Here is a 19,786-nt window from a genome sequence, read left to right on the forward strand (position 1 = left end):
GTATATATTCCGCCTCCGTGTGGTTCGCAAGGAAAAATTATCGTCGGGGATGCATTCCCGACTAACTAGGGTGCCGGGCCCAGAGGTTACATGTTAAAAACCAGTGCAATACTGGATGAAACTCGGCGAGCAGACTCTTAAACACCTAATTATCTGGTAAAATAATAATTAAGAACTGCGTAATTCAATGACAGAGATACCATGGTGACCTTTACTGCTTTTCTCTGTAGACATTCTATAAAGTGGCAATCGGCTAAATAAATAGCAAACAGAAAAACTTTTGCGTATAAACGGTGTATATAGACCGCTGATATAGACAAAAAACACAATTTAACGACTTTTGTCAAGACTAAATTTATAGACGGGGAATAGATAAAAGAAGTAGACACCTTATCAACTTTCACCTATAGAAAATCTGTAAACCAGGCGTATACAAAAATAATCAACACCTTATCGACTGTCGCCTATAGACAGTCCTTAAACACAGAATCAACAAGAATAATAGACACGGTATCGACTTTGGTCTATACGTAGTCTATAGAGCGGAAGATCACAATAAGAAACAAACAAATTATTGACTTCTTTCTGTAGACCGACTATAGAATGGAAGTAGACAAAAAGAAATAACAATCTTATTAATTTTTGTCTATAGACAATTAATGGACAAGAATAAATAGAGACTGTATCGAATTTTTTTCTATAGGTTGTCTATAGAGAGGAAGTAGACAAAAATAAACAAACATCTTATCGACTTTTTTCTGTAGACAGACTATAGAATGGGAGTAGACAAAAAGAAACAAAAATCTTAATAACCTTTGTCTATAGACAGTCTATAGACAATGAATAGACAAGAATAAATAGAGACTTTATCAACTTTTTCTAAAGATAGTCTATAGATAGGAAGTAGACAAAAATAAACAGACAACTTATCAACTTTTTTCTGTAGACCGACTATAGAATGGGAGTAGACAAAAAGAAATAAAAATCTTACTAACTTTTGTCTATAGACAGTCTACAGACAATGGATGGACAAAAATAAATAGAGACTGTATCGACTTTTTTCTATAGATAGTCTATAGAGAGGAAGTAGACAAGAAGAAACAAACACGTTATCGACTTTTTTCTATAGACTGTCTATAGAAAGTGAGTAGACAAAAAGAAATAGAAATCTTATCAATTTTTGTCTATAGACACTCTATAGACATTGAATGGGCAAGAATAAATAAAGACTGTATCAACTTTTTTCTATAGACAGTCTATAGAGAGGAAGTAGACAAGAAGAAACAAACATCTTATCGACTTTTTTCTATAGACTGTCTATAGAATGTGAGTAGACAAAAATAAATAAAAATCATATCAACTTTTGTCTATAGACAGTCTATAGATTATTTATCAACAAAAGAACAAATCTATAAAAAGGCAAAGTTGTCTACAAGTAGTCTATAGACATTCTACAGACAGTCTAAACTCATTTTTGTAAGGGAGGGGAAGCGGCCACAGCGTCTTACGCAGCCATTTACACATGCCGGAACGTGCACCGCGTTTGCCGACGCCATCACATGACTGCTGAGAGAGTATACCCCCCGTATTCATAAACGCTCCTCGACTTGAACTTGACTTGCCACCGCTTTGGGCAGCGCGTTCGAAACGCGTTGAAGGTAAGGTGGAGAGGCCACAGCGTCTTACACCAGCTTCTTACACGGGCCGTAACGCGCTAGCACAAACGCGTTAGAAACGCGCTAGAAACGCGGCCTTTCGTTAATGTTGGGTATTTATAGCCATCGTGGTGCGTTTGTCCATGTCCGCTTCGTGGCGTAGTAAAAGCATGAGTGTACCAGGAGGAGTTAAAACATTTTTCTTCAAATTGCATACAAATACATTAGATGTGAAAACTTATTTGGAGGAAAAGGGATTTTTTGTACCTTGGGGGACTCACTGTTTCATTTGTCGGAAGCCAGAAACGATCGAGCATGTATTCCTAGACTGTAGGGAAGCATTTTTCTTCTGGGACATCTTACAACGTACTCTCAAGAAAGACCTACCTGTGGACTCATTCGGTATACGATTTTTGCCAGTTGAACATGAGGATGGTATTCCATTTGACCTCATTATGCTCCTGGGCCTGCACAGCATTTGGCGATCTAGGATGGCAGTGCGGAACGCTGACATAGACGCGAAACCGATACGGCTATATTTCAAGGAAAGCATTATTAGAATTATTACTGTGTACCAGTTTCAAACCCCAGAGCCTGAATGGCTCCCAAGAGTTGGAGCATTGTTAAACATGCCCGAATATTAACGGGATAGCGCGAAGCCAGTTCCAGGAGTTTGTTCCCTCGAATGTATGTTTTTGTGTAATTGTGCTGTTCAATGTGGCAATAAAGAAAAAAAAAAAAGCTTCGTGGCGTAGTGGGCTAACGCCGCGCGCTCGGAAGCGAGGGGTCCCTGGTTCGATTCCGCGCTACGGACACAACTTCGGAATTTTTTTCTCATTTTTCTCAGACTGGTTACACACTACTACTACTACTACGACGGGGACGGAACGGGTGCCGCTATAAGGAGCTTCGCCCCTAAAAGTGGCAGCAACGGCGTCGGTATAATGTGTAATGACTCTATTAACTAATAAATAAAGACTGAAGCCGTGTGGATCGCTATATGCGTTGTCTTTCTGTCATCGACTATTGCCTGCCCTTCTGATCTGCAGTTAACATGAAAGTTGTACATGTGCCGTTTCCCTCCAAAGAACCCGTGAAAAAAACTGAGAGAGGGACTGCGTAATCGCGAGGCTTCATTTAAGTGTCTGGTACCTGAAGCGTTTTAAACTTATTACCTTATTTCCACCTGCCTAGACAAAATAGTAACCACGCCGGAAGTATAGTTTACGGATCTCGACCTAAGAGTTCGCGTTGGCGTACTTATTTCAGTTGTCATTTATTTTCATTTCCACTATTGCCTGCCGTAGAGTCCATTTACCTTTGCACACACACACACACACACAAAAAAAAAACACTTTCTCTACTTGTACCGGGTGCATTTTTTTAAGACCATACAAAAGTCTTAAATATCGCCTGTGGCGCATCGCCTTCTTTTAGTCATAGAGCTGGAATACTCAAAGAGGCGAACATTACTTACACGAGAAATCGAAATGCATAACCGACTAAGTAAACAAAACTCACTAACTGACTTTTTAATTATTGTTAGTATACGGCACATATTGGCACAGCCGGCCAGTTCGCAAGACATATCCAAATTGGAACGAATTTTCAGGATGACCCCGGTTTCGAGATATTCATTCCCAAAATATGCGACGAAATGCATGTTCCAGTTGCTTTTTTGTTTCAATGCATAAAACGGCCTTTTTTAAATTAAAAAGTAAGTGGAACAAAAGCCTATTTTTACGAATACCTTCACGGCGTATATGTCAAAACCCATGTTGTCTTTAGAAGTTGCTCCAAGTAGATACGCATTGCAAGCTCTGAGGATACAATTCGCAAATTGGAGTATGTGCCACAAAGCAAACTATTAAAAACAGAAGTAGTGATGTTTTGTTAACTACCCGATGATGCATTTCACTTTTTGGTGCGAGCATAATGTCCCCCGCTGCGGGAAATACAGCTAAAGAATTACAATTACGCTATCTGGCACAGATGATTTTTAAACATAATGTATCGTCTAAAACACACACACACACACTCATCCTCGTATATTTTTATATTTACGCGTGCTCACTCATAGAACTTACTTGAGTGCTTATACTTCCCGCTATGAAGAAATCTAAGAATTTGACGTTGCGCAACAGCCGCTGTCACTCCCCACCACGTGATCGTTTTAAGCTTAAATTGGCGGGTTTCGCGCCACAAAGCAATGCACGGCCTTGTGAGAAAGTGCGCGTATATATAGGTGGGGGCCCAGAATTATATTTTGGCCAGCTGGCGTTACTCAACATGCATCTGAATCACCGTGTGCGATGTGTTTGCGTTCCGTTTCTATTATAACCTGAAAGCAGGTGCCGGGAATTGAACCCGGGACATTCTGCCCCGCAGGAGCATGTAATCGCTTCTGAGTTACTGTGGTGAGCGTGCTATCGTTTCTTCTTCTTTCTTTTGATGTATGAGGTTAAAAGAAAGTGTAAGAATGGGGTTGAAGATGAATATGCAGAAGACAAAGATAATGTTCAATAGCCTGGCAAGAGGAGAAGGATTCAGGATTGCCAGTCAGCGCCTAGAGTCTGTAAACGAGTAGGTTTATCTAGGTCAATCACTCACAGGGGACCCTGATCATGAGAAGGAAATTTACACAAGAATAAAATTGGGTTGGACTGCATACGGCAGGCATTGCCAAATCCTGACCGGGAGCTTACCACTGCCGTTGAAAAGAAAAGTGCACAATCATTGCATTCTACCGGTGCTAACATATGGGGTAGAAACTTGGAGGTTAACATTAGACGCTCGAGAACAAATTGAGGAGCGCACAAAGAGCGATGGAACGAAAAATGTTAGGCATGACGTTAAGAGACAGGAAGAGAGTGGTGTGGATCAGAGAGCCAACGGGGATAGCCGATATTCTAGTTGACATTCAGAGAGAGAAATGGAGCTAGCTTGGCATCCCATGTAATGCGAAGGGTAGATAACCGGTGGACCATTATAGTTACAGACTGAGTGCCAAGGGAAGAGAAGCGCAGTCGAGGACGCCAGAAAACTAGGTGGGGGCGATGAAATTAGGAAATTTGCAGGCGCAAGTTGGGGAATCAGCTAGCGCAAGACAGGGTTAATTGGAGATCGCAGGGAGAGGCCTTCGTCCTGCAGTGGACATAAAATATAGGCTGATGATGATGATGATATGAGGTTTAGGAGATGTTGGCGCATTTATGTGGCGCCTGCTACTCTTTTGCACCTAGAAATACATATAAGAAAAGCCACAAACATAAAAAATCCCAAAATCACACTCATACCTAAAGGCAACGCATAAAACTAAGCAAACCCTCAGTCTCAAAGTCAAGCCACTTAAAAAAAAATAGAAAGATTACTAGAAAAAAAAGAAGGCATAAGACAACAACAAAGAAACACAAAGTCGAGTCACCACTTAAGTCACGGCTCGTAAGAAAACATGGAATAAGTTCACGCGAAGGCACATGAAGTTAGGCACAGAAAGGAAGAAATTCCGGCCAAAATAAACACATACACTGAACTTCCAATATATCATATATACTCTAATCAATATTTTCCCAGAATATCGCTAGTTTCCAGGAATCTCCGAAGCGCTATTAACGCTCGCCTTTGCAAAGAATCGGTTGTTCGTGGACCTAGGATCTTCTTGAAGCTGCATGGAAAGACTGCGGTCCAGTGCCATTAACTCACGTATTAAATATTGTCTTTGTGTGTCGTGTCGCATTCACGTGGCCACAAGTGCATTGCGGACTATCAGCTCGTGAAATCTTCTGCAGTCAGAGCTTTGTGTGCGCGGTACCGCTAAGCCTGCTTCCGGCTGTCGTTCATAGTTTAGTTGCTTTCATTGGCCGTGTTCCCGTTGAACGACAAGTACAAGAACTCTGCGTAAAAAAAAAAAAAAAAGGAACGTAAAGCAGGAACAGTAAGAGTTGGGCACGCACACTACATCCTTCACTTTATAACGATCCTCGCTCTAAGAATGGCCGGCCTTCATTTGCACCGGAGGGTCCATTATGACAGGAAGTCACTGGCTCGTCTCGGCACTGCTGTACTTTGGCTGCTTGAGAAAGAAATCAAATTACGGCTCAGTTCTTCTGAAGGCGCATTTGCTTGATAGCAATAATTTGCATGGAAGAGATGAACTTGCAAAGGGAAAAAAAAAGGAGAAAAAGGAAGAAAAATAACAAGAAAAGAAACAGCTGTTCGGAAGAGGTACTGGCTGGCAATTTTGGTTAGCAACTGCGTGCTTGCACTCCCAGAGTGAAGATTAACGCGGCGCTAACTTTTACTTCGCCCCCAGTTGAGCGAACTTCAAAGTTTTCCTGATGGCCTGGCGTGCATGTTTCCGAGGACAATATTTCAGCTCAACTATACTGCGGATACGCTAAATTTTATAAAGCTGAGATACCTCCGAATCCTGGTTGGTTGTTTCCGTAGGATCCTAAATACATTTTACGTAGACGAACTCAAAAGTAACGTCAAGATTCTCTAATGCAGCAGAAGGTATACGAGCGTATAAGTTAACACCAACGCGAGCGGCTGCGAACGCGTACTACACAAAGAGCCGGTGGACCGCTTCACAACCGCTTCAGTGGTGGAACAAGAAAATAAGGCAAGCTATAGAAAAGCGTAAGCAGGCTTCTAGGGATCATCGAGAAGACAAAAAGTTTGGATTACACGAAGAAGAGGTGCTCATTCGATGGAACAGATACCGAGAAAAGAAAAAGATGGCGAGTGAGCTCGTGGAAGAGAAAATTAAACGCGAAAGGGAATGTTGGGTGCATAATATTTGCAAAAAAAAAATAAGGAAATACAAAGACGAACCAGAAAGATTCTGGAACGATTTAAGAGCATGCGGAGCTCCAACCAGAAATTTGCAAACGGCTATAAGGGATGAAGATGGTGCCATTTGCGAAGGAGATTATGCGCTGCGGTACATCAGAGATGTTATTGGGGATACCTTCGGCACAAAAGAAAGCGTAGTTCAGACCCAAACAGATCCAGCAACAACAGAGAAACCTGAGAGATCAAAATTTAAATAGAAATCTTTTACTAGAAAACAGCTGAAGAAAATATCCATAATAAGACCGTCTAAGGACCCTACGAAATTCCAATACAGCTAATCAAAAACATCGGTACAAAGTGCGAGGCACTGCTGACTAATGCCACTGAGCAATTGATTAAAACGAAGAAAATCCCAGTTGGACGGCGTGAAAACAAGACGAACCTCATCTGCAAAGGCAAACGTAATAAGGATACGACGAGCTTGTACAGTCAAGTTACGGTAACGTCGGTGAAATATAGAATGGAAATGAAAGCCACAAAATTAGAACTGTCAAAGTGGGTGGAGAAAAATGATGTACTGGGGTAACTACAGAATGGGTTCAGACCGGGCAGACGCTTAGAGGATAATGTTTTTGTACTAACTCCGTGCATAGAGATTCCAGTAGCTCAAAATAGACCTTTATGGATAGCATTTCTAGACAAGAGAGCCTACGACAACGTTGTCAGCGAATTGTTTTGGGATATTCTCAAGCACGGAGACACATATGAGAGATTTCATGGAACTGCTGAGGGAGATATATAGAGACAGTCGAGTACAAGTTGTATGGAAAGGCCGAAAATGTAATGAAGTGGTGGGAATTAGCCAAGGACTGAAGCAAGGACGTCCTATCTATCCCCATTGCTGTTAACGCTTTATGTTAAGGGCATAGAAAGACGACTGGAAAACAGTGAATTAGGGTCTGATTTATCATATACGTGCGTAACGGACAAATCGTGCTACGGAAGGTCCCCGGACTGATGTATGCGGAGAACATAGTGCTAATAACGGGCAATGGAAGATATTTACAGACACTAGCGAATATGTGTGGCAACACAGCGACAAATCTCGGCCGTAAGCTTAGCACAGAGAAATCGGAAATTATGACGTTTAATCAAGAGACGAGCGATTACGTGGTGTAAATTCAACAGGTCATACCCGAAGTCAAGCAATATAAATACCTCAGCGTATACGTAAACGAAGGAAACACTTACTCAAGCACCCACCAAGATAATATGAAAATAAAGAAAAAGCGGAACGCAGCAATAATGAATCATAGAGCACTTTGGGCCACAATAAATATGAAGTGGTGCATGGAATCTGGAACGGAATAATGGTGCCAGCGCTAACGTTCGCAAATGCCATTCTGCGCTTAAAATTGGATATATTGTCGGGGTGGAAGTTAACCAAAGATCGGTAAGCTGGTTGGCTTCGGGAAACTACGGCAAAACCACAAATAAGGCAGTGCAGGGTGAGATAGGTTGGGCCTCGTTTGAAGTCAGGGAAGCGCATAGCAAATTTAGTTTTGAGGAAATAATCAGGAACATGAATGAAAATAAATGGCTGGCTAAAGTGCATAAGTATCCATACCTGAAAATCGGGGACACAAAATAGGAGAAGAGGTCAAGGAAGTTGGCAACCAAGTATGGGGTAATTGAAAATGTAAATAGATAACCAAGAGCCACCAGAAAGAAAGTGAGAGAAACGGAGGCAGTGAATTGGACGCAAAGAATGTAAACAAAAACGACCATGGAGATTTACAAGAATGAAAAGAAAGGAATTAGAAGGGGAAATTTTTACGATAACACAAAAGACAGTGCCTTGCTATTTGAGGCTCGAGCCGGTTGCCTAAGGTCAAAAACATACCGGAACAAATATTCGGAACTAGATGACGCATGTGTATGCTGCAGCAAAATCGTGGAGACCATTCAGCACATGCTAATGGAATACGAAGGGATTCACCCAGTGAGAACCGTACGTAACATACACCTTCCAGAAGCGCTTGGATTTGAAGTGGACGGAAACATCAATCAGTCAGCAGTTGAGATAAGCAAGAGACATTTAGGGTACTGGTGGGAAAAAAAAGCAGAGAAGAGATTGATACTACCAGATCCGTTACAGGTATAGGTGGCGGTACAAGGTAGATAGAGAAGAGAGAAGTTTTGAGGATCGCCACACTTAATGGCAACACGAATAAGTAGTTTAACTTATTTGATAAACATGGTGGGTTTCTTTTTAACGTGATAGCGTTAAGGGCCTCGTGTCGAAGAAAATGCGGCGTCGGCGTCGGTGTGGGCGCGGGCGTGCAAGCGTCGTTGGCAGAAATAATGATCCCGAACCACCGCGACCGTGCTAGCCGCCCGTTTCAAAGGGGAGGCCAATAAATCATCATCATCAGCAGCAGCAGCATTACTCTATCGTGCCACGTGTCAAGAAATGTGACATGTGCGCCGCGTCAAGGGATGTGACGTGTCAAGGGATGTGACATCTGCAGACCGCACGCAGCAGCAGACCGCTGTGGGCGGTCTGCTGCTGCTTCGGACAGCAGACCGCGGAGAGCAGCTCACCGTCGATGCGCGGCGGACAGTTCAGTTCGTACTCGTGAAAACGATGCAAATGGACTTGGCCGCGAAGACCTTCTAGAGCGTGCTGCCCAAAAGAGAGCTCCTATGGAGCCGGTCGCCCAGCTTACTCTGTGACTGCGCTGCGTGTGCCGCGCCGTGAACGCGTTCAATTTAAATCGGTATCGCAAGGTCAGACATTCAACCAGCATTCTTACGTGGCAATGCGCAAGTGGTTGCGCGATGCAGTTCAAACGAAAATACTCTGATCTGTGGAGCTCAGGCGAGTGGCACGTGTTCGGCGACAAAGCTCCGGCCCACACTGCGCTGTGCGAGCTGCGCTTCCTGACAAGAATGTGAGGACAGCGCTATCTCAGCCTCCCTACTCCCGATATTTTGCCCCTCGCGAATTATCTCGAGGATTGAAACGAGACTTAAGAGAGAAGTCTATTCAAAATGTCGAAGAGATAACGAATAAAACAGCGCTAGCACTGAGTGCCTTAATTTGGAAAAAGTGGCTGAACAGTATTAAAAAAAAAAAAAAAACATGGCAGGACAAGACCGTTGCGTCTGAGGGCGAGCGCTATAAAGGTTAGTGGCGTTGGAGAATGTTTGACAAAATGTGCGATTGAAAAAAAAAATATGCAGGTAAAACACACATGCTTGAATCTATGTGAAGCAGAGCGATGAATGACGAACAGAGAGCTGGAAACCGAAAAAAACATTGGAGGACGCTTAACCTTCGCCTTTAAGAGTGGAACGCGATAGCATTCAAAGATCCCTGCCTGCTTATCAGGCTTCCCGGCAACTGAATTATGTTTTCTCGTATACTTAAATTCCAATCCGACGCTATCACGTCTGTAGGTTGTGGTTAAGTCATACTTTACAATTTTTCTGACGGAGTTTACTTTGAGAAATTCAATTTTGTTCACTGACGCCTTGCGCCACGCGGAGGGCCTGCGCGGTCGTGGTGGTTCGGGATGATTATTTCCGCCAACGACGCTGGCACGCCCGCGCCCACACCGACGCCGACGCCGCATTTTCTGCGACACGGGGCCCTTCCCGCTATCGCGTTAAAAGGAAACCCACGATGTTCATCAAATAAGTTAAACTACTTATTCGTGTTGCCATTAGATGTGGCGATCCTACTATGATTAGACGAGCAGTGCCTAATATTGAAGCACCGTCTATTGCCACAGCTCCGGATTTAGGGCACAGCTCGAAATCAAGCAGAAAATCTATTTTGAACAGAAAGATGAGATACTCACATTGCGTAGTGGCGGCAACAACGCTTGATGGCCATGAGCTAACACACCGTAGCCTCGTAATGTTGCTTATTTGCTCCCCGCCGCATACTTGCAATGAACCATTGTTATAGCAAAATCCCTGTATTTCCAGTTTGTTGGGGATTTCTTGTGGACCCCCGGGGTTATGCTCAGGAGCTATATGCCGGATTATTCAAAGTTCCATGCCTCGAACTACATTTAGCATGACAGGGGACAGGAAGAAGTCTCAAATCGTCCCTTTGGCAACACCAGATACGTATGCTTTTGGCGTTTCCTGGAAATAGTAAATGACGCAGTGTGCTTAAGTTTGAAAGGAATCGGGTTAGCGGCCTAGAGAGTGGGCGGCATGTTATGGGTCGATGTATGACCAATTTAATCTGTGTTGCTTTTAAAAGCGTTTCAGACGTTGCTTTTAAAAGCAGTTTAAAAACTTGCTTTTAAAAGCGTTTCAGAACGTCCTGGAATAAATGAAAGGGAGCTAATGAACTGCGGGGTGAATTAGAGGTGACATGAAAACTGCTCAGCACTTGCTTTTTCCCTGTTAAGAGACATTACATGAAGCATGTAAACATGTCCCCCAGGGTTATCGAAATACTAAATGCGGCAGAGGCTTCATACTTGAAGAGAACGGTGGGCCTGCTGTGGCCGATGTGCACTGAAAGATCAGAGTACGTGCGTTTTTAGGAGCTTTGGAAATGTTAACAAAATACCCGTGTGCTCCCGCTTAAAAAGAGTCGTACGAACCAAATTCTTTGTCTCAGCGTTGGGAAAAATAAACGTGGCACCAATATACTGAACTTGCCTAGAGATTGGGCGGCACGTTATGGGCCGATGTGTGACCAATTTAATTTGTGTTAGTCATGTGAAGCTATTGTGTGAAATTACTTCTAGAAGCATTTGAGAACGTCCTCGAAGAAATGAAAGTGGCACGAAGTTTATACCTAAAGTAATTAGGGGAAATGTTATGGGTGATGTGCTAGCAAAGTTTAAAGAGCGTCAATAAAATAATTAAAATACTTAGCGGCGTTATACGCCGCTGAAGTCAATGGTGTTAACGGCGTCATACGTCGTTGTATAAATATTTTCTCAGTCTGCTGGGAAAACTGAATTTCGCATCGAATTCATATCCATCAGAGATTAAAAGATACGTCAGGTGGGATATGCCCGCCAGATTTTATACTTGGTTGGTTAATAACGGACTTGGCACGCGTTACGCTAAACGCGTAGCAAGCTTCTCTAGTGTTCTCGCGGAACATAATGGGGTACCTGGTTTATCTTTCACACAAATAAGGGGCATATCATAGTTGATGCTTGTGCAAAGTTTAACGATCGTTGTAGAATTACAGTTCTTCAAGTTAGCATACTGGTGCTAACTGGTGTTAGCATACTGGTGTAAGCATACTGGTGCACTCGCAAGCGTTGTACAAGCGTTACACGCATTTCATTTCCCGGTATCCGGAGACAACCAAATGTGGCACCATATGTAATCTACCTAGAAATGGAGGCGATATTCTGAGTCATCTGTAATTAATGTTTCGTTACCGGCAGTAAAAGTTACTAATACAGGGGTTTCAAAGCAAACAACAGCGTCGATGTAGGTAGGGTTTGGTATTCTGCAAGGTCGCATAAGACTGCTGAGCTTTCCTTATTTTGTTTTCATCGCATGCACATTTTATTTGTGCAATCGCTCGTTCAAAATCTAGTATATTGATGTTTATAACCGGCCTTTAAGAGAGTAACCGTAATACCGTTCAGGTAAAGTCCTATATTATTACCCTGTTTGATAGAACCGCTATCGTGGTCGTTTGAGCAAGAATTGTATGTGTGAGTGGTTCCGAATAGCCCGTGTCAGCCCGTTGGGGAAATTACACGCAGAAAATACGTTACCCGGAGTAGTGACAAAAAAAGAAGAAGAATAGAAAATAAACAATACGGCAGATGGAATGTAAGCGGGGCGCTCTCGGATCTATCAAGTGACACAACACACTTTCCTCTGGGTTACCCATGATTGAGTTGTTTGTGTTCGCGCGAGATCAGTGTCCGGCTATCTCAAAACTTCAGTGTTGAAATCAACAATAGAACCAAGGGCCTTTAGACCCACCATTATTTACGCGTGTTTCCGCCCACTCCCTTCCCCATATTGCCGTGGCGGGTAGAAAACCTGCGCGAGTACTACGGCAAAATAACTTTATCGTGCAGCAGGAGTTCGTGCGTGGCAGACCTTTGCAGTGTGTGTGTGTTTCGCTGTTAATGTAGCAGCGAAACACAAAAAAATGTTTGACGTCAGTCTGGCGTCAAGCATTTCAAGGTATTTTTTTTTTGTATTTCGGCCGTGATAAGCAAAAATTTCTGAAACTTGCAAACTTCATGCTTCGGCTCTTTTATAATTTAATGTGATTAATTTAACATCTAAAACATTACCTAGGACCGGGAAGACGTTTACTAAATTTATGACATCCCAACTAGCTGGTGTGGAAAAATCACGGCTGCGTCACGTCACGTCATCCTTTTTTTTTTTTTTTGCGTCTTCTCTGGCTTATCAAGCCCCCTGTCACGGCACTTTAGCAGCGTAATTTACTAATGCAGCTCAACTTAATTTTTTTCAGAGCTCGCTGAACCGTTTCAATCCAGTGCCAGCCTATAAGAGGCCATCCACGCCTTTACCGCTTCCGTTTTCTTTCACCGTCCAGTGTTGGGTGATTTCAGGGGCAATTTCGAAAAATAAATTTGCACAGGCTGGTGAATATAGTTTCCAAATCGAAACTTTACACATAGTGAGTACGGTATCTACACACTCAGTTTTATGCCTAGCAGGCATGCAACGCTTCGGAACTTCGAGCAACATTTCGCACAATACCTGACATTCGCCACAAAAATTGGTGTGCGGCACATTAAAGCAATAAATAGGAATAAGCTATGGAATTTCGCATAACATTAGACAGTTTTAGTACTCTGTACGTAAGAGCGCTACATTTTGCATAGTGCGCATGTGTAGAACGTAACACGAACGGTATGTAATGCTCACGCGACCACCGCGTACGAACGCATCCGATTCTTGCGCGCTTACAGGGGGGGGGGGGGGGGGGGGTAGTGCTCGGCATGCTGCGCTCTTAGTTCTCGTTTGTTCGGGTCAGCGCGATACTCTTTATTTTCGCAAAATGGCGGCGTCAAAGGCAACCCCCAGAAGCCTCTATATTTTGATGGCCTACGGTCTGGCTTTGCTACGTGAAGTCTTGGCTTGGCTGTATAGATAACAGGCGCTTTTATTTTTATCTTCCCGATGGCGCATCAGGTATACGTACGTAAGTTTACGTACGTAAGCACTCCAATGTGCTTTTATTGCGATACCATCTATATGGACATTCCAGGCGCATTTCTGCATGCCGTCGCCGTCGCCGTGATGTTCCGTATAACGTCCAAGGGCGATAACATTGTCCCCCCGCGCCTTATGCTGTATGTGCGAGTGAAAGCGTGCGAGGGTGAGTCGACGATGGCAGATCAATCTCGAGCGCGCGAGGGAGGGAAGCGGGGAGCAAGCGCGCAGCCTTCCGTCGTCTTCCGCCATCTGTCAAGGTACCGGGGGCAGAGGAGCGGGGGTGGGGGACTGGTGCGTATGGCGCGCCCTACCTTGCAAGCGATCTGCGACGAGGACTAAGTCCTCCGTGCGCTGTGTTTTCGCCGCTTAGTTGGCGTTGAAGCAAGAGCCATCACGAAGGTCGATCAGCTCGCTGCTGCTGTCGCGCTTCCTTACTCCAGCGTTTCGACAGCGAGTTTCCGCGGTCATCGAGTGAGATGTGTTCATGTTTGCTTGAGTGCGCGTGACACCATGCTTGTTAATTTAGTTAGCAAGCGAATATTCACAAGTTTATCGCGCCGATAAAGCTACTATCCTTACTTCGCATAGCTGTCTACTAATTTGCTATCGCAATCGATGCTCTGCCTTTCTGAAGAAACTGCTACTGTTAAGAGCCCCGTGATGGCACGGGCTGCATGTTCTGCGAAGCGCTTGCGTGCTGCGTACGTATCGTCATGGCGAAGTACTAAAATTCTCTACACTTCATACGTTACAGTCCCAATATATGAGGCGAGTGTCGCGTAGAAATTGTCGTAGGTGTGAACGTATTGACACGGGACCGCATTGCGCTCGCTAACAGCTTAATGTTATCGCTTAACGCAAGATGCGCCTGCATGATTTCGAACTTACTCGAACGTTATCGTTCAGTCTATCTGTTGTCTTTGTTTTCAATGGATCTTGTGTAATCAGATGGTATGCGCGACGTGAATATAGCCATATTTTCTGGAGGGTACGCTAGCACCAGCGATTACGCTGGAACCTTCGATGAATCATGTATAAAAGTCGACGTGCTTGACCCGCCGATGAGATTTCGATGAGTGGGCTTGCCGTATCATTGTGCTACTTGTTTAGCCGGGCACAGGTTCGCCCATTAAACAGTTATTTTCGTGACTTGCATTGTACCACTGTGGTTCTTCACCGTCACTACCACGGGACCGTATTAACAATGAAAAAGTGAGCGGAATGAAATGCGCAGCTTCTGCAGCACACCGCCTGCGTTCGCGACCAAAACCTACAACTATGTCGAGCTCACGGCATACAAATGATATGTTGTTTGACGCAACCGCAACTCTTACGACGTCATAGATTTATTTATATCAATACATTATTCATTACACGACGACGCAGGTCAAAAGCCAGTTCAGTAAGGAACGTGCCGAGTGATATTAAATTACAACGAGCACAATATTTCGGTCGTTTCCCGATTTGCTTGCTAAGTATGAGACGTAGTGTATGTACTGGTGATTTCCTTAGGCATGTTTGGTAAAAGTGTGAAGAACGTAATCTTAAAAATTTGCAAGGAATGTCTAAATTTGCAAACTCGACGCAATCACCTTTTCCTTTGGAGGCGTGAGCGCGACAGCGTAACAGCTATCACCTCCACCCTGCTTTCAAGATTGCATTCGGACTGCATACGCAGACTTCACAAGGCGTCAATCCGAGTCTGCCCCGAATTGAAACACAACGCGAAGCGTCAATGGATGGACTCCAGCGTAGAATGGCTCCGCACGCAAGTACAAGTGGCATTTTGCTCCCGCGAGCAAAATCGCGCGTCCCTCCTAAATGGCTATTTATTAGGAGGGACGTGTTCCGGCTCGTCCTCAAATTACTTCGCGATGCAGAACCGGGGTGCGAATGGTGACGTGTGTGGGCGGGTTAAAAGGCCCGAAGTGGGATGGATGGCTCGCAGCATATTGCGTCCCAATTGCACACCGCCGTCCTCACGGATAGCCTTTCCCCTGTATCCGCTATTGCGACGGGCTTCAGATTCCACCGCACTTGATCAGTGGCCCTCGGGTGGAGCAATTGCCGGCACGGGCTGGGCCCGCCTACAACTAGCAACCCACCTCCTCCTCCGCCTCCTTTCCGCCGCCTCGATACGAACTCCTGCAAGGACTGTGGTACGCGGTAGGAGACCCTCTGACACTTGCTCTTATGTGGCGCAATGCGCTCGCGATATTGCGGAATCAACTCTTAAGCTGCTCCCGAGCGCATGGTCTGCTAACCCGCCCGATAGCGCCGAGGCATTCGCCTGGCCACGCGGCCACTTACGCCCACGAAAAACGGCTCACTTTATGAAGCAGTCGGTTGCTCTACGGTCGCTGACAACTGTGACGGCGCGTGGTGACCCCGCGATGTGTCACAAAGCTAAGTGAAAACTTTCCCTTAGTAGCGGTCTGTTTTTTCCTCGCGCGTCCCTTTGTACATTGTATTTGACGTTACGTTCGCACCTCTTCGATATTAAATCGGAACCACTTATAAATTTTTTGATCCAGAAGATAAAATAAGATGTATCCGGAACTGTATGCACTTGGTTTATTTGTATTTTTTTATTGAGCTGACGCAAACATTAAATAAAATTTGACATAGACCGTTCCGTCGTCACAGACGATCATAAAGCTCCCTGAAGTGCGTTTTGATTACCGTGAGATGAGAGAAATAAATCCCGAATTTGGGACTAAGATACGAACCTACCACATGACGGATCACAGTTTTGCTTGTGTCTACGCAAAGAAATGCAAGTTTTATGGAAAAAAAAACACAAAAAAAAACACACAAGGAATGGGTCAAGAAGAATAGTAAACTGGTCGAGTTGGTATAGCTGTTCATGGTTGCAGGGGTAGCGCTATTATAAACTCACACGGGACCAAAGAAAGACAAAATACTACGAAGAAAGTGCTGAATTTCAGCTGACATGATTTTATTAGGAATACGTTTATAAGTGCGCCGTGCTCACCACGCGCTAGTCCTATCTAGGAAAATCGGGTAAAAGGAAAAAAAAAATAATTGAGCTGAATGGCACTGCAATAGTCAGAAATAACCCACGTTTTGTCCGTCGTATTGCGTCTATCTTTCGTCTCGTGTCAGTTTAGCGCTACTCCTGCAATCATGAATTGGTTACTTTTCCCATGTACGTAGAGATTCTGCTTTCGGCACCTAGCCGTGGCAGTCAGGCAAATAACGCTTTTCCCCCCTTTTTTCCACGTTGGTAACATAAGAACTAGTAATAAGAACTGCTATAATAACAGTCGACTCGATAAGGGATGACATACCTTAACGGTCTTCGGGCCGAAAGAGGTTATGGTGGTAAATATTTTTCCTCATATCTGTTCTAGATTCCCATGCCTCCCTCACGTTCTTCCATCTCAGTAACCTCAACCTTCTCTGCTGTCTGCTATTTAGGTATCAGTAGTTAAACAGTTATGGTGCGACCATCAGAAGTTTTCTACAGTCCCCTTTTCCGTAATCATTGTAATACAGCAAACCAACATCATTTGTGCACAATGTGTATTCATTAAGGTCAGAAGAAACGATGGGCGAGCGTCGAACTCTCCGCGGGCAGCGCTCATTTTCGGAGACACCCAGTGCTATCACATGTAACGTGCTGTCTTCTTATTTTAGATTTTTTTTTTGTCACATAATGTCGAACATAGCAACATTTGTTATTGTTTATCTCGCATGTCATGTGCCTTCTGAATAAATGGAGCGAATAGATTTCAACCGGGAACAATTGTATTGGATATAACAAGAACTGACTAATGTACGCAGTTTGATGCTTATTATAAACAGTCACACGAACAAAATTGCAGCTACATTATTGAATGTTTTTGCTTCGTTGTTCCATTGTCAGTGTACTCGAGTTCGAAGTACTAAATGATGTGTCACAAGGAAAATTTTTAGTGACTGTTTGTTCAGGTGAAGAAAGCACAGAAATGTCCAGCTGCACGTCTAGGCACCGCCGACTATATAATGGAACGAGAAATGCAAGCAATAAACGGAGCATTTCACATTGTAGACCGAGAATTCATGACCGCACACTTGCCTGAGCAAGTTTTAAAACCATGAAAAAGTTGAGGTGAACTTGTCATGTGTCCTAATATATCATGTGGCCCTACCAATATGTTCCGGCTGAATGTTTTTCTTTAAAACATAATCAGCCTTTCCAGTGTAATGGGTAATTTTGATTTTTCACATTGATATGTACGTCAGAGCAGAAAGATCCAGAATGGTATTTACCTGCACGGAAAATAAGCTTCCTGGTATAATTTTGTGTTGTAATAAATCTTGAAGTTTCCATTACTTATGAGTTGTCAGAAAGTTGTCCTTTCTTTTTTCAACAAAGCAGAGTCATTTCGTGTGTTCAAGGTATCAGCGTGCGCGTCATGGCAACATGAGTTATTTGCCGGAAAGCTTATATCAAACCCAACCTACAATCTGTAAGCTGTTTTAGCAAGGTAGTGCGTTAGGCGAGTTGGTGCATAGCTATGGTGCGCAAGCTGTTTGTATTGTTGAAGCTAATGAACAAGAAGCATGTAACTATACCACTCGTGTCTGTCACACGATCGGGAATAAACATCTCTCCCGCCCCGCCCCGCTTATTTTTTTTTTCTTTTCTGTTTCTAGTCAGCAGCATATGAGCTAGAATAAGTAAAAGAAAGAAGCCCATCTACTATTTTGCTGGCAGCATACGACCAAACCTGGTGCGTTGTTTTCGAAGGACCTGAAATCGCAGTCTGCGAAATAGCCCGGCATAAGAAGTGGACTCGAAAGCAGGCACCTTATGTTTACGGTGAAAAGTTCTATGTTCTCCTGGCTTGAGTTGTAATAAACAAAAATGCAAACAAACGGAAAGAAACAAAAGAAATCAGTAAGAACTTAAGCCACCAGATTCATAGCAAGCACAGAGAGCTGTTGTTTCGGTTAAAGTTTTGCACTCGGGGCTTAGGTTAGACTAATTCGGGCAAATAAAGCCATTCACGTAGGGCTATAAAAATACGTGTCATCTTAACTAAAGCACGTTCTTTCTCTGCGTACAGAGTATATAGCACTGATACCAGACGGTGGTAGTTGCCCGTCTCATCACGCGGCCAAACTCACCGGCAACCGAGCGGCGGGCGAGCACGTAATCCAAACGGAGACGTCATGCGCCGAACGCGGACCGCGACCGACTGATGCCGGCGCGCGGCACGTGCGGGCCCCACGGCACAACACGCACGCGACGTGGCAAAGCCACACGACAGGGGCCGCCACCCGCCGGCTTTCGCCGCCGCCTCTCCTGTTCTCCTCCTCTTCCCACCCCCCCCCCACCTCCGAACTAATACTCGCTGTTTCTCGTTTCGGCGACAGTCGCGAGGTGGTGTTCAACTTCGGCACGACGACGCTCGTGCGCTTCTTGTTTTACGGTATCAGCATTCGAGATCTCATTGCCCGCTTTGCCGCGTCAGGAGCCATCCATCTGGTTGACTCCAGCCGCGGCGTATAGGCGACTTTCACGGAATCATCGAATGCATGAGAATAAGGACGTAATGGCCTAAAAATGAACTTGTGGCTGGGCAAGGTGCACGCCACACAGCACACGCACACACACACACACACACACACCACACACACACACACACCACACACACACACACACACACACACACACACACACACACACACACACACACACACACACACACACACACACACACACACACACACACACACACACACACACACACACACACCACACACACACACACACACACACACACACCACACACACACACACACACACACACACACACACACGCACGCACGCACGCACGCACGCACGCACGCACGCACACACACACACACCACACACACACACACACACACGCACGCACGCACGCACGCACGCACACACACACACACACACGCACGCACACAAGAAAGGCTTTGTTTTTAATATGCATGTCATCCCGATCTTCGTGTGCCATCTCTGATGACGCACGCGTTGAACTATTATGTATCTGTGCGTGCCTTGTGTTATATGCGTATTTTTCTTCACCTGGGCGCCTCTTCATCTTAGGACGCATCGTGTACGCTCGCGCAGTAATCGGCACAGGTTA

At 44.5% G+C, this 19,786-nt stretch overlaps 1 protein-coding gene across 1 annotated transcript in view; it reads right to left on the bottom strand.

Moving 5' to 3' along the window:
• Positions 1 to 18,871, bottom strand: part of LOC119441165 (gonadotropin-releasing hormone receptor) — a 91,285-nt gene extending 72,414 nt beyond the window's left edge. Inside the window, exon 1 of the mRNA XM_049661832.1 lies at positions 18,789 to 18,871. The gene's annotated coding sequence lies outside the window, so the exon portion shown is untranslated. The remainder of the gene's footprint in view (positions 1 to 18,788) is intronic.
• Positions 18,872 to 19,786: the final 915 nt, after the last annotated feature.

This window comes from Dermacentor silvarum, chromosome 2 (assembly GCF_013339745.2).
Source record: "Dermacentor silvarum isolate Dsil-2018 chromosome 2, BIME_Dsil_1.4, whole genome shotgun sequence".
In the NCBI taxonomy this organism is placed as follows: domain Eukaryota; kingdom Metazoa; phylum Arthropoda; class Arachnida; order Ixodida; family Ixodidae; genus Dermacentor; species Dermacentor silvarum.